We start from the raw sequence: 13,045 nt of genomic DNA on the forward strand, positions 1-13,045 counted from the left end.
TATTCCATTTTGCAAAGACTACAAACAATATGTGAAAAGGTCACTATTTTTTGAGACTAAATCTAAGACACGTGTATCCAGTTTTACCATTTCTCAAAATTTTCCTGTTGAAGTGGAAAGTTGTTTTTTTTTTAACAGATCGGAGGACATAAAAAAAGTTGATGATTACTCATTTCAAGTGGCAGCAGTGTTGTGACTCACCCATTTCATGGGCATCATTCCCTACATTCATAATGGATTTTGAAAATTGGAACTGGCTTCTGCCAACAAATAAAATATTAATGAATGTAGGGTTGCATAATACAGTTTTTGCATAATGTAATTTTTCCCAGAAAATGAAATGACCACCTCCTAAAAATAAACTGAGGAAATACTTTACAGTTTTATTTTGTTGTGAGCCAAAAGGTATTTGGGTGAGAGTTTGAATATATGTGCATTGGCATATTCATTATATACAGAGGCTCTGCAGCTTTGATGCATAAGTTGAAACTCCTAAGCGTGTATTATATGGTTTATTACAATGACTGCTGCATTAATTGCAATCACTTTATCATACTGTTGAGTGTGAGACAGTTTTGGATTTGTTGAAAAGTGTACAGTGCACAAGTAAAGAAGTGAGGATGCTGAGGACAGTGGAAACTCAGGAGTTCATCAGCACACACGAGTAAACATTTTCTGTAAAAAATGACACGGAAATTTTCTTCCACACAGCAGGCAGGGATGCTTGAGTGGTCTATAGCAGTTGTTAATCAATCAGTCAAATGGTCCTTTCAGTGTGGATTAAATTTAATCTGTCCTTGGTTACTGCCTAACCTTTCAAGTGACAGCACAAACCTTTTGTTCCCTCTTCTGCCTGAGGCTGTAGGTTGGGATTTAGGTCAAGGCCTTTGGCAACAACTTGAGGAAAGCAACTGGATTTTCTAGAGTAAAGGGAAGGGTAATAAATAATAGCAAAGCCCATTAATCCTCTTTTCCATTAGTGACAATGTCAGATAAACCTGCTTAGAGACTCTTGAGCAATGTTACATGGATGATTTATTGCATGTGTAGTTTGAGATGTAATTTTGAAACATGGTACCTCTATAGATTCACCAAGTGATAGAATAGAATAGCAGATGAATTACAGCACCTTATAATGGGCAATTTCAGTACATCTCTTCAACTGATTCCCCAGCCTTTTTTCAGTTAATTCTGGCTGCTTTGGGTGGATATGAGCATTGTTTGCTGAGAAGGCTGACAGGACACTTTGTGGTAATAGTTGAAATTAAAAGAAACTTTCTTTGGTGATGCACTTGGGGAATGGGTTTCATTTGGTTACTTTTCTCCTGCCTATTTGCTGTTTGACATATGACTTTTTATAAAAATGAGCTAGTAATAAATTAATTTGTCTACTCTACATCTCAGGTGCAAACAGTAGTTATGGTTTTATAAATGCTTTTAAATAGTGGGAATTCATCATAATGGTGTATGAGTATGAATGTTTACCTCGTATTGAAGAGTGTGCTAATAATGAATAGACTCTAAACTTTCATCTCTTTTATATTTAATATCCGTATTGATTTAAAAATGCAAAATGCTTTATGCCAGGAGATGACTGTTCCTCAAGCTCTCCTTAAAATCACTGCTGTTCCCAACTGCAGCTGCATTTGCTTCTGAGAGAGGACTCAGCTACTTTTTTATTCTGCTTGAAATTCACTGCACAAAACTATAATGTGACTGAGAGATGAGTTGCAGTGCACCTGCAGGCCGGGTGCAGGCACTTGATAGCAGGATGACTCAACCCTTCATCCTTCCACTCTGGCATTTTGCTGGATTTGCCTTATGTTTGACTAAGAAATAATCTTCCAGGTTCTAGACAAACACATTTTCCTAACAGTTATTTACTATATGTTTTATTTAAAACTTTAAGATACATTTATGCATCATTGTGGCTTGCTTAGATCTGCACCGTGATTGTGCTTTGGTAATCCTTTAGAAACTATGGAATGAAAGGCAATTGAGAGAGAACACTCAGAAATGATTTCAAGGCTGACTTCTTAAAAAGAGAGCTATTAAACAGGTTAGTCACAACCATGAGTCACTCAAACTTGAGTCACGCTCGTTTTTTGGTGGCGATAGATTATCTGGTTTTCCTGTTTCTCCACGCAGCTATGAGTAATGCTGCACTAAGGACTAGGACTGCTTTGGAGAATGGCTTTTCCCCGCTCTGCCTGAATACATTTTTCCACTGGGAAGTTTACAATGTCATTATTTGGCCCGTTCTTTCGAAACACTCGAGTGGCTAACTGCATGAAACAAGCAATGAGATGTATGCCAAGTGTTGCCTTGAGGAGAGAGGCAAGTAAGGGACCCCACCACCAACCCGTGGTTTGGGCCATTTCTGTGGGGGTTACCAGGAAATATTAATAGTTATCCTGTCTGGCATTAGCCCTTTTGCCACCTCCAGTGGCTGAGCCAGGAACCTTGGAGTAGTTAAACAGAGTGGAGAAGATCTGTGAGGAACAGAAAAAACAAGGGGGTGTGGGGGCGAAGAACCAATATGTCCTGAGATGGTAACTGGGCTGATGGTTTAATAACTGTTGGAGCTGAGTTTGGATGTGTTGGGTTCTTTTCTTCTATATTTGTAGAGAGCATGCATCAACACAGCTGTAGTGTTAGGCATAATCCCAGAGCCTTTACAACCATCATCCCAGACACAAAATTAGCAGAATATGTATTGGCCAAATGTTTTCAGCTTGGTGGCTACCTAAAATTAGTCTGAAACTGTGTAGGTGCTTAAATGTGGGTTTGAGAGCCTGGATTTGGGTTAGAAAATGTAGGCTGTAGTTCTTCAAGCATCAGCAGAGAGAGGGAAGTTACTGTAGCTCAGAATATTCCTGAATATGCCTACATTTAGACTGCAATAGTCACTGCACTTTTTTAATAAGTACTGTCAGCATTTTTCTTAATAGGAAGTCATGATGTCCTTTCCTTGTATTCTTAAAAAAAAAAAAAAAAGATATCACAGTCAGGGGTTCAAGTATTGTTTATTAGTTTTCAATGGCTCTTCTTCTGAGAATTTTTCTAAAGACTCTAATTCTCTCTGAAAATGCATAGCTCACCTAGAAATAAAACTTTCTTCCATGACTGGTCAATCTTTCTGATTTATGCTGCATGACTGCTAGATGGAAAATATTATTAAAATTAGAATGAAAATGTCTTTCTTATATTTACAACTCTCCCTGAGTAATGTAAAACCAAAACATTTTTCTCTAGTTTGTCAAAGGGTCAGGGGACAATTTGAGATAGAAAATGTGATGATGTCATTAAAAGCACTCAATGTGCTTTACAACAAAGCATTCAAAAGGCAAAAGTAATTTTCACTGCCCTTTTGTAGCTAAGCTATTACAATAGATAGCAAAGTGGTAAAGCTGCTTCCTGCATAAATGTCTTTCCCACGTGGTTCTGGTTCCTTTCAACAAATCTATACAGGAAATATTTGAGTCTCAAATAGTTTTCTTTGGGACCAACTTTATGTGTAAGAGGTCATTTATTCACTGTCAGTAGTTGTTGTAAAGTTGCACAAGCTCTTCCTAGAGAAAATTCTTGCTTTCAAATTCTTTTTGAGCCTTAAATGCTATTGCTAACCTGGGATTAGAACATATTCAAACAAATAACCAACTGAAAAAGAGAACATGGAATGCATTTTGTTACCAAAGCACTGACTGCTGTCCTCTGTGTGTGCTGCAGCACTTCACTGATCCTGGAGACCTCTGTGAGACATTCTAAGTCAGAATGAGAAGAAAGCTCTTTTGCAAAGTCTTGTTAAGTGAGCTTTGTCCTGGTCCTTGTAAGATGACCTCCCCTTAGGAGTTGGAAAGAACTACAAAACTTGGCCTGATTAAAATAATTGGCTGTTGAAAGAACTTTTCTGTGGTGCCATGGATGGGAGATAATCTGTGATCTGGCTATGTCTGAACTCAGATCTTGGCATTTGGGGCAAGAAAGTCTGTTCCCTAAGAAATGGAGATGTCCCAGTGTCTCTGGTATGGGGCATGCCTGCAGACAAGAGCTCGGTGCCATCTCAGGAGGTTCCTTTCACAGCAGAGGAGCCGAGCCAGCTCACCAGGCAGAAGTGCACACACATAAACACTAGGCAGTGCAGCAGGAGGATAAAAAGGCAAGAGCACAGATGGTGTGTGGTTATGTGGATATTTCCTTGGCTTTGTAAAGAAATTAGGTCCTGTATTCCCTGTGTGTCAGTGACTGCCACAGGTTCATCTCCTCCCCAGACTACCACTATACAAAAGAAAATATTTCTAAGTAATGAGTAGATAAATTTGAACATGTGTATAAGAAATCTGTGTGCCGTTCACTTATATTTTCTGTAGGGTTCTGATTTTATGCCGTGAAGCTGAATATTATGTAACAGGGTTATTTAATTTCTGTGGAGCATTGTTATCAGTCCTGACTTTTTTACTGTGTTGAAAGACATAATCTGCTGAGAGTGTACATTTGGGTGAAATACAGTCCCCTCTGTCTTTCCCTCAATATGACAGAAAAACCCCATTCTGCTTACTGGAAAGAAAACGAAACCAAAAACCAAAACCAAATCGAACCAAAATAGCCTGAGAGTTAAACATGTTCTCAAACTTTGGAAGAACAAACTTTTATCTGTGTTGAGGAGCTATGGATTGTCATTCTGGTAAATGAAAATAGCAGGTGGTAGGACACTGGCATAGATCATGAGCCTGGATAGAAATAGAAACCAGACAAAGGAGGACTACTTGCTATGAGAAGAAATTAAAACAGCAAGGTAGAAGCATGAGTTGACCATTGACTGTGACTGCTAATATTCAGTGGCTTATTCACAACATTTTGGTGACATACAAGTGCAGGGGAATATGGCATGACTGATGAGACTTTTCTGATGTCAATGGATCATGATATTGGAAAAGTTAATGGCCTGAAACTGTGGTTTTAAAATGTCATTGACTATACATTATAGTGAAGAGAAATTCAGAAAACAACTTGAAAAAGAAATTGTAGAAATGAGAAGGAGCAACTGGAGATTCACAACCCCCCCATAAAAACAGATGAGCTAATGCCCAGAATTTAAGGGATTTCCCTTGGCTTCCCATCATAACCGTGTTTTATATTGAAATTGTTTGTTTATATTTGTTGTATTTACTCTGGATTTTGTTTGTGCCTTCCTATTATGTCTCCCAATACGAGTTTCTATTCTGTTGCCCAACACATTCTTTTTTGCCATGTGGACATCTTTTCCTCTCTTTGAGAGGAAATATGGCTGGGAAGAAATATTATGCTGAATTGACAGACAGGAATAAGTTAGCTAAATGCAGTTCTTGGTAGGGTTTTGCCATGCCTCAGAAGGGGCTCCAGAGGGGCCTATGAGAAGTTGGATCTGTCTTGGGTTTACATTTACATGATGCATGTAGCATGTTCAGAAAAGGGCATATAAATAAACACATTACACATCAATTTTGACTTAAGGACATCAACTTCTCCTCTGACCCTACTTGCCCCTGAAATTAATGAACACTTGGCAAAGGACTAACAAGATTCATATCTATAAAGCTACTGACTGTGGTGAATGGGTTTAAAATGCTCTCTGTGGGATCCTGGATCTGTACAGTTTTATCTTGTGTGTGCAAATGAAGACTCCTTGTTTTTTCAGATGTACAAAGGAATGTCATCTTTAGTTTTTCTGAGATTTCAAATGTTCAGAATAATGCAGAGTAAAGCTAAATTCACTCCTAAACATCTGCCTGTATTCCTTTTTGTTTCCAAAAGAAAAGTAGTTCTGGTTATTCATTCTGACAAGAGTCTTAAGTTACAGATGATATTTTTGTAACTGCATTTATTGCTGTTCTCTTTCTGAATTTTAGCCATCATTCTTGGTGTCACACAAACTGTTAGTGGTTATTCAGAGTTCTCTGAATATGATCTAAATGCATAAATAGAAAGTAGTTTGTGTTAAGTGGCATATAATGGTGTAGTTCTGCATTTCATGTCTTGGATTAGTTTATACATTAATACTTCATAATCTGACTGAACCAGTTTGAATTTCCTGCAGTGCAACAAAAATAGAAAGTAGGAAGCAAGCTCTCTAGAAAAATAAATATTCAAGGATTTGAAGGGTCTGTTTTTATACCCAAAAAGTACTCAGGCACACCAGGCCATCCTGCTGGGCTATTAATACTGTGGGGAATGTCCTTGGGTGGTGTAAACCAGCAAAGCTCTGCATGGACCCCAGAATATTTGCCCAGCCCTCTGAGAGCAGCCTGTTGGTGTTTCCAGTGGGGAGTCAGAAAGTAGAAACACCCACACATGTTTTGTAAATTAGAAGGAGGCTTAGAGGGTATACAGGGCAAACCTGTTCTTTGTGTTACCTGACCTGTCCCTCTGATAGTCAGTGAGTGTCATGTGGTGCACAGAAATGCTTAGGGAGGAAGGCCAGGTGCCCTCTGAAAACACATAATTGCTGATAATGGAGCTCTTTGATAATACTAATTAAAGAGGTGCTGCCTGTGTGTCACTGAGAGTAAGCTCTGAAATTAGGCAGCAATGGCTTTAGGTTGGTTTTGATCCATGCCTTTCACATTGGTATTGATTTTGATTTAAATCATTCTGGCTTCTTTACTGCTGGGAAGACGAAGCTACAGGTGAGGCAGAGTAGTGTAGTGTGTACTACTCTGCTCCTTACATGGAGGAGGAGATTGAGTAAGATTTGCAAAGTACCTCATAAGTAAGTACACTGTTACAGACAGATGTGGAAGAAGACAAAACCTGAAGTCTTTCAGAGTTACTGTTCTGTGAACAGATGTCTGGAAGGAGCAGAAACGTGTTTGCACAGGTGTGTGTTTGTGTGCGTGTGTGCTCACAGGTTATAAAACTGGGTTTCTGGGTGGCGAGGAAGAGCTCTGCAAAGGGAAATCTGAGGGAAAAATGTGTGCTTTCTTGTTTATTTTCTGCTTTCGGAAAACTAGTAGATTGCCCAGGTTAATCAGCATTGCCATCTACCAGCCATCTACCCAAGAAACAGCAAAAAATCACATAGAAACAGCAAAAAAGACACACGTCTTTCTCATTCCAGGGCTTAACAAGAACCAATTTGTTTGGCTCCACTCATCTATGGACCAAACAGAAAAAGGCATTATTGTTTTTTGAATGTATGAGTAGATAGTTGCTTGGTTTTCCCTTTACTTTCAAATATTAAACTTTTAGAGAATGTGGTTTAGCTCAAGCTCATCTTTCCATTTAATTTTATTGTTATTATTATTAATGGAAAATGCTGGAAAAGCTATGCATTTAATCCCTAATTTGGCATTCTTGCACATAAATTACAGTCCAGCCTCCACCTGTATGATCACGTTCAAATTGTTCAGCAAGATCTCCAGTCTTAGAATGTAAAGGAAATTCTTGAATGTTTGAGAGTGAAATCTATTCCTGGCTGAGCTGGCTAGTTCTCTGTGGTTGTTTTTAGATGAAGAAACACAAAGTATGGAACTTCCTAATTCTGGCTTTCCTTAATTTTGATGTTCATGGGATACTAATTCCTCTTTAAAAACTTTAATGCATGTAATATTAATAAATACTGCTAATGTTTTCCATTGTTTCCAGTAGGCCTCTAAAATAATCAGACTATGAGTGTAAAGGCACAACGTGACGCTGCAGCATTCCTGCACTGTTGGATAGCTTGGCCAAAAAAGAGGGAACACTGTTTTAAAAGGCCACCACCCCCAAAATAAACCCACCAAAATAAAAGAAAACAACCTTATTGCTGCCCTTAGCTAAACACATTCTCCACACGTGCTCTGCTCCAGGGAGGAAGTGTTATCTTTTACAATACCTTTGCCTTTAATTTCCTCTCTTATCTTCCTACTATCACAAACAAAAGGAACACTGTGAGCTTGCAGACAGATCAGGCAGATAAATTAATTCAGAGAGGTCATTCTTGCGACTGGTGTTTTCTTAAGTAGTGGTGAAGATCAAGGCTTTTTACATAAGAATTTTTACTTCCAGGTGTAGTGATCTGTTGAAGCATTCTGGGGGGTGGGGTGGGTGTGTTTTTCCCCATCTTGCAATGTTCAGAGGAAAAACTGGTTTTGAATTAGTGCTGTGTTGAGTTTAGCTCGATTTTGGTGTAAACCTGATGGAAACAGTTTTGTCATCTGTGACAGTATCAGGTTATCTGCAGTGGATCACTGCAGTCTAGCAAGCCTTAGCAGATCAGTCAGTGGTACCAGTTTGACTGCTACAGCTGAGTTTATCATTCAGCCTTGTGCTGGATAATGATTCTTGCACATCTGTACAGAGATTTTCAGCAGAGCTGATGGAATTTCGTAAAGAAGCTTGTTCTTTAATAACAAAATTAGAGGCATGGTTCAGTATTTCAGCTTAGCACACCTCCTCGAGCCAGCAGGCCTATATGGAATCAGCTAATGCTAATTAACCAGAGCAGCAGGAGCGGGGTAGCCCTCCAGCAGAGAGCTTGGTGTGGGCTTCCTACCCCAGCAGTTACCTGTGGTGTTGGCAGGTCTCACCACAGACACGGTTAGTGCTTGCTCAGGTAAGTGCACCTGAGCTGCAAAAACGTAATGAAGTGATGGCACTGTAGTGGTTCACAGATCAAAATTCCCAATCTGCACAAAATGATGTAGTTCCATGACATTTTTCCCTTTAAAAGGGGAGGGATCTGACTGATGTATGTCTGTGCCTTTTGGGCTACAGGGTAGATGTGCTTCCCTCGGTGCAAACTCGGGTGTACTACAGGAGTGTGTATGGGATTCATTGGCCCACCGCTCAGAAGGCTTGAGCAAGGAATTATGTACAGTTTGATTGCTCTCTGAAATATCTCCATAATATATAACCCTGAAGGTCTGTGCAATTGAACAGAGCTTTATCCAACCCAACAGAAGTGCACCTTATGGAATCACCCTGGATTGGATCAGGACAGCTGTGTCTGCACCTACGCTCAGCTCGAGTCTCCTCCTGCAGGAGCTTGTCAGTTCGGTTTAAGACATACAGCAGGATCAGCTGAACACTTTTCCCCCCAGGCCCGTTCACTCAGATACGTCCTAATTAGGTCACTGAGAAAATCAAAGGTACAGAAACTGGACTGAGTGCTCACCAACTGGCTCCTGCATGTAACTGCTGTATTTTAGTTTAGCTTCTCCCAAGATGTTTCCTGATGTCTCTGAGAATGTTACCCATAAAAAGGCAGGCTGCTCCTCAAGGAAGCAAGTCAGTGAACACATGAATATTTTGAGCCACAGCGTGTAGCATTCAGTATTTATCACTACAGGAAAGAACCATGTGACTTCTCTCTCACATGGTAGCCCCTTGGTTTATGCCTTACAGATTGGAAAATAGCAAAAGTATCCTGCAGGATCACTTCTGAAGAAAGGGCAAGGCGCTGGAATGATCCACAGCGCTAACAACACTTTGCTGCAGATTGGTTCCTGCTCTTACCCCTCAGGAAAGCTCTGTGTGTGTGAAAACAATGGACTTGCTAAAGCCAGAGATGAGTTAATGCTTTGCTGCCTAAAAAAAAGTGTTCAGTGGCAAGTGTGACCTCAGAAGTAGCGGTGTGGCCTGACAGGCAAGCGTGTTTAACCTGCCCCTTCGTGGAGTTGAATGCATTTTGTCCATGAAAGCATATGCTATGTATGGCTCAGTGCACCTCCTTTTTGGTGCAATTTGAGAGGGAGATGAAGGACTGCTGGAGCACTTCAGGGTATTGTTTCTTGGCTGGAACACACATACTCCAAGACAAACAAATTTGCTCAATATTTTTATGAGTCTCTGAGCTCATTTGGTTCTGGCAGGGATGACTTGACTTCATCCAGAGAGACAGTAGGGGGGAGATCATTCCAAGTTTCCCTTTATTTGGGTAGTGGAACATGAGTAACTTCTTCCCAGAGCTGGAGGGAGTTGCCACAGGCTCCTCATCATGCACAGTGTGTCATACTGTGTGTCTCTCACGTCCCTCCACAGCATCTAGAGCAGCTCCCTTGTATGGCCCAAGTGCAGTGCAAAATGTAATTCCCTCTGATGCAGCAATTTCAGCACAAGCACTTTGGACTCTGTGGAATAACAAATAATAATAAAGAAAATAGTCTTGCAATGAATGCTAATCACACCCTATAGGATTACATTGAGTTTGTCATTAGATAGCAGATGTTAAATGCAGAAATACTAACTTTCACAGAACCTTAGAGAGTTTAGAGTTCTTTGTAAATATCTAATCTCCACCTTAAAAATACGGTTTATTTCCCAGTACAAATTCTTCATTATTTGTAGTTAAGGCTGAAAGGCCTCATCATTTATCTGAGTCAGAAATGCCCTTAAGATTTACTAAGGTGAGCAGACTCTGGAAACTGAGGCAAAGGTTCTGTTCTGCAGGTGAACCCACAAAGCCTCAAAGCCTGCAGAGGTGCATGTGTGTGTGGCCTTTTAGACAATTCTAGCTTGGCAAGATTCACTATTCCTCTTTTTTTTCTGACCTTTTGATCTTGATTGTTGCACTGTCTCCTGTTCTCCTGAAGCCAGAACTATTTCTGCCCACTTTTGCTTCACTATGTCTCTCTTCTTTTGCAGACTTAGACTGCCTTTGCAAGGCATTCACTGCCTGATATAAGTTTATAGTGCCAGTTAATATTGTTCCAAGCTTCTGAACGTAATATTTATGTTGAGTGTGTGTCTCTGTTACATGCAAAATCAAGCTGGAGGCTGATTCCTATTTCATTCTTCTTCTTGACCTAGCAGTGATTCTCTTGATGATACAAACCGAAAAAAAGAATGGAATTTCTATGCCAATCTGTCAGTCATAAGTAGGCAGTGTATTAGTCAAATTTTCAGAAGTGAACAGCAATATATTTCTGAAACCTGGTATCTCCAAAATGAGTGTGGACGTTTGCTTTGGGGAACTCTGCATTTTTGTTGTCAGCTGGGAGCTGTTATGTCATGTTTATAATGTTGGCTTAATCAACATTTGGCAAAAGAGGGTAAGAACAAAACTAGGTATAAAATGGGAAGCTTTTCAACAAAGAAAGTATCTTTCCATAGATAAGATTTGCAAAAATATGAATCACTGAAACTGTTCAGAATAAATAAGGAAAAGCCGATTAAAAAACCTTTATTTTCAGAATTTCTAATGACTTCAAAATAAAAAGTCCTTGTGTCTGCTACTCAGTGGGGAAGTCCAAAGCTTCCTTCACATGTAGGTGTAGCACTATTTTCACTGAGAGTTCAGGACGATAAGAGACCTGGCATGTCATCTGAATGTGGTGATGAAATATATCTGGCAATGAGAATTTCAGCCTGTTAAAGAGCGATGTTTTGTAACATTACAAGCCTAATTGGCTTGAACATCATTATTGAAAATAAGGAGGTAATAGCAGTGTTATATTTTCCCCGAATCTGAGGCTTAGAAGGAAACAGAGATGCAGGTTCAGGCATCTTTGGCTCTCCCTTGTAGGGCTAGAGGCTCTTTGCCTGCTCCAGTCTCACCCAGAGCATGTGGGCAGGAAGCAGGTGGAAGGAACTGGGGACAGCCAATAGGCCCAAACTGGCATCATTGTTGAAACAAGGGTTTGCTACTAAAGACAAATTACTTCCTTCTGCAAGGAAAAGAAGGAAGTACAGTGGGTCTACCGTGGTTCCTCTCTTGGGTTCCCCCAGGAGCAGGATGGCTTCATCTCTCTGCTCGGGCCATGAGCTCTGAAACAGGTTCCTGAATCTGGCTGGCCTTTACCTTCATGTATTTATTAATGCTATTCTGTTTTGCATGAAATTTTTATGTTGTTGAATGGTTTCACAACCTTACAAGAAGAGACTATCCAATAACACTGATCAAGTACCCTCTTTAAAACAAGTGAAAGTTTTTGAGTGAGCTGAAATAACTGTAAAGTGTTTCCCTAAAGGAGATTTGGCAACAGCTCTACAGCACCAAACTTCAGACAAACAATAGAAAAGCGGTGACATTTTAAACTTGGTCTCAGTCCAAAGCATCCCTGTTTTATAAACTGGTCCTCAGACATATTCTCTTACTAGTAATAACACCAAAGCCCTGCACTGTGTTTGCACAGGGCATGAATTTGCAGAGAATTTGGTCTTAACTTTTGCACTTAGAAATGGAAAAGTCACATTTATGAGAGCATTGTCTCTTCTTTACCCTTCTTGTGTGGGTGTAGGTAGGGGAGTGGGGATAAATACTCAGTCCCTCTTTAAGCTCTACTCTAATCAAGCTATGATTCTTATCAATATGATTTTTGTGATAAAAAGTAGTGATTCCTCCACTTGAAATGCTAGCTGTAGACCTAGCCTAAGCACTGAAAATCAAGAGCCAACCACTTAAGCATTCTGGAGTATATTCATTAAAAATATTTTTTTTTTAATGGAACTCTACTTATTGAGCATGTAAATTGAATTTTTGATTGCCACAACAACTAGGACCATACCTTTCATTCAGTTGCTCTCCTGCAAGTAGAATAGCAATAAAGAAATTTATATTTGTATGGTCAGACTCAAGAAACTGGAGGAGGAGGAAAAATTTGAAATTTTAGTTCTAAGGCAGGATTTGATTGCTAACCATTGGATTTAGCTTTTCTGTACACCCTTCTCTCACAAAACATGCTACTCTGTAGGGCACTAGAGTGGCTGTGATATTCCGATCCCCAGGTAATTCAGGCCATTGTGTGAGTTGACATATGTGTACAAATAAGGGAAAGGAGAAAGCCGGCGGTGTGTGCGAGCAGGTGGGGAGGCTGGGAAGGGGTGAAGATCAGATGCACTGTTAGCGCTGTCGGTGAAAGAAAGGCAATTGTCAGGGCTGTGATTCCTGGCTGCGGCTGCTGCCTGGGAAATATGTGTCAACACCACACAAGCTGCTGCGGAGGAGGAGGACGCGCCTCTCTTTGTCCCTGCTCCGCTTGATGCTGCCGTCTGCGAGATGCCTTTGTCACAAACAGGAGTGCTCCTAAGACGTTGCTGTTTGCATTGCCATCTCCCCCCTCCAACCCAAACAACAACAACAACAGCA

At 40.2% G+C, this 13,045-nt stretch overlaps 1 protein-coding gene across 1 annotated transcript in view; it reads left to right on the forward strand.

Annotated features, from left to right (window-relative positions):
- Positions 1 to 13,045, forward strand: part of FAM13C (family with sequence similarity 13 member C) — a 125,348-nt gene that overhangs the window by 61,106 nt on the left and 51,197 nt on the right. The gene's annotated exons all lie outside the window — the stretch shown is intronic.

Source organism: Manacus vitellinus, unplaced genomic scaffold (assembly GCF_001715985.3).
Source record: "Manacus vitellinus isolate BGI_N305 unplaced genomic scaffold, ASM171598v3 scaffold_80_pilon, whole genome shotgun sequence".
In the NCBI taxonomy this organism is placed as follows: domain Eukaryota; kingdom Metazoa; phylum Chordata; class Aves; order Passeriformes; family Pipridae; genus Manacus; species Manacus vitellinus.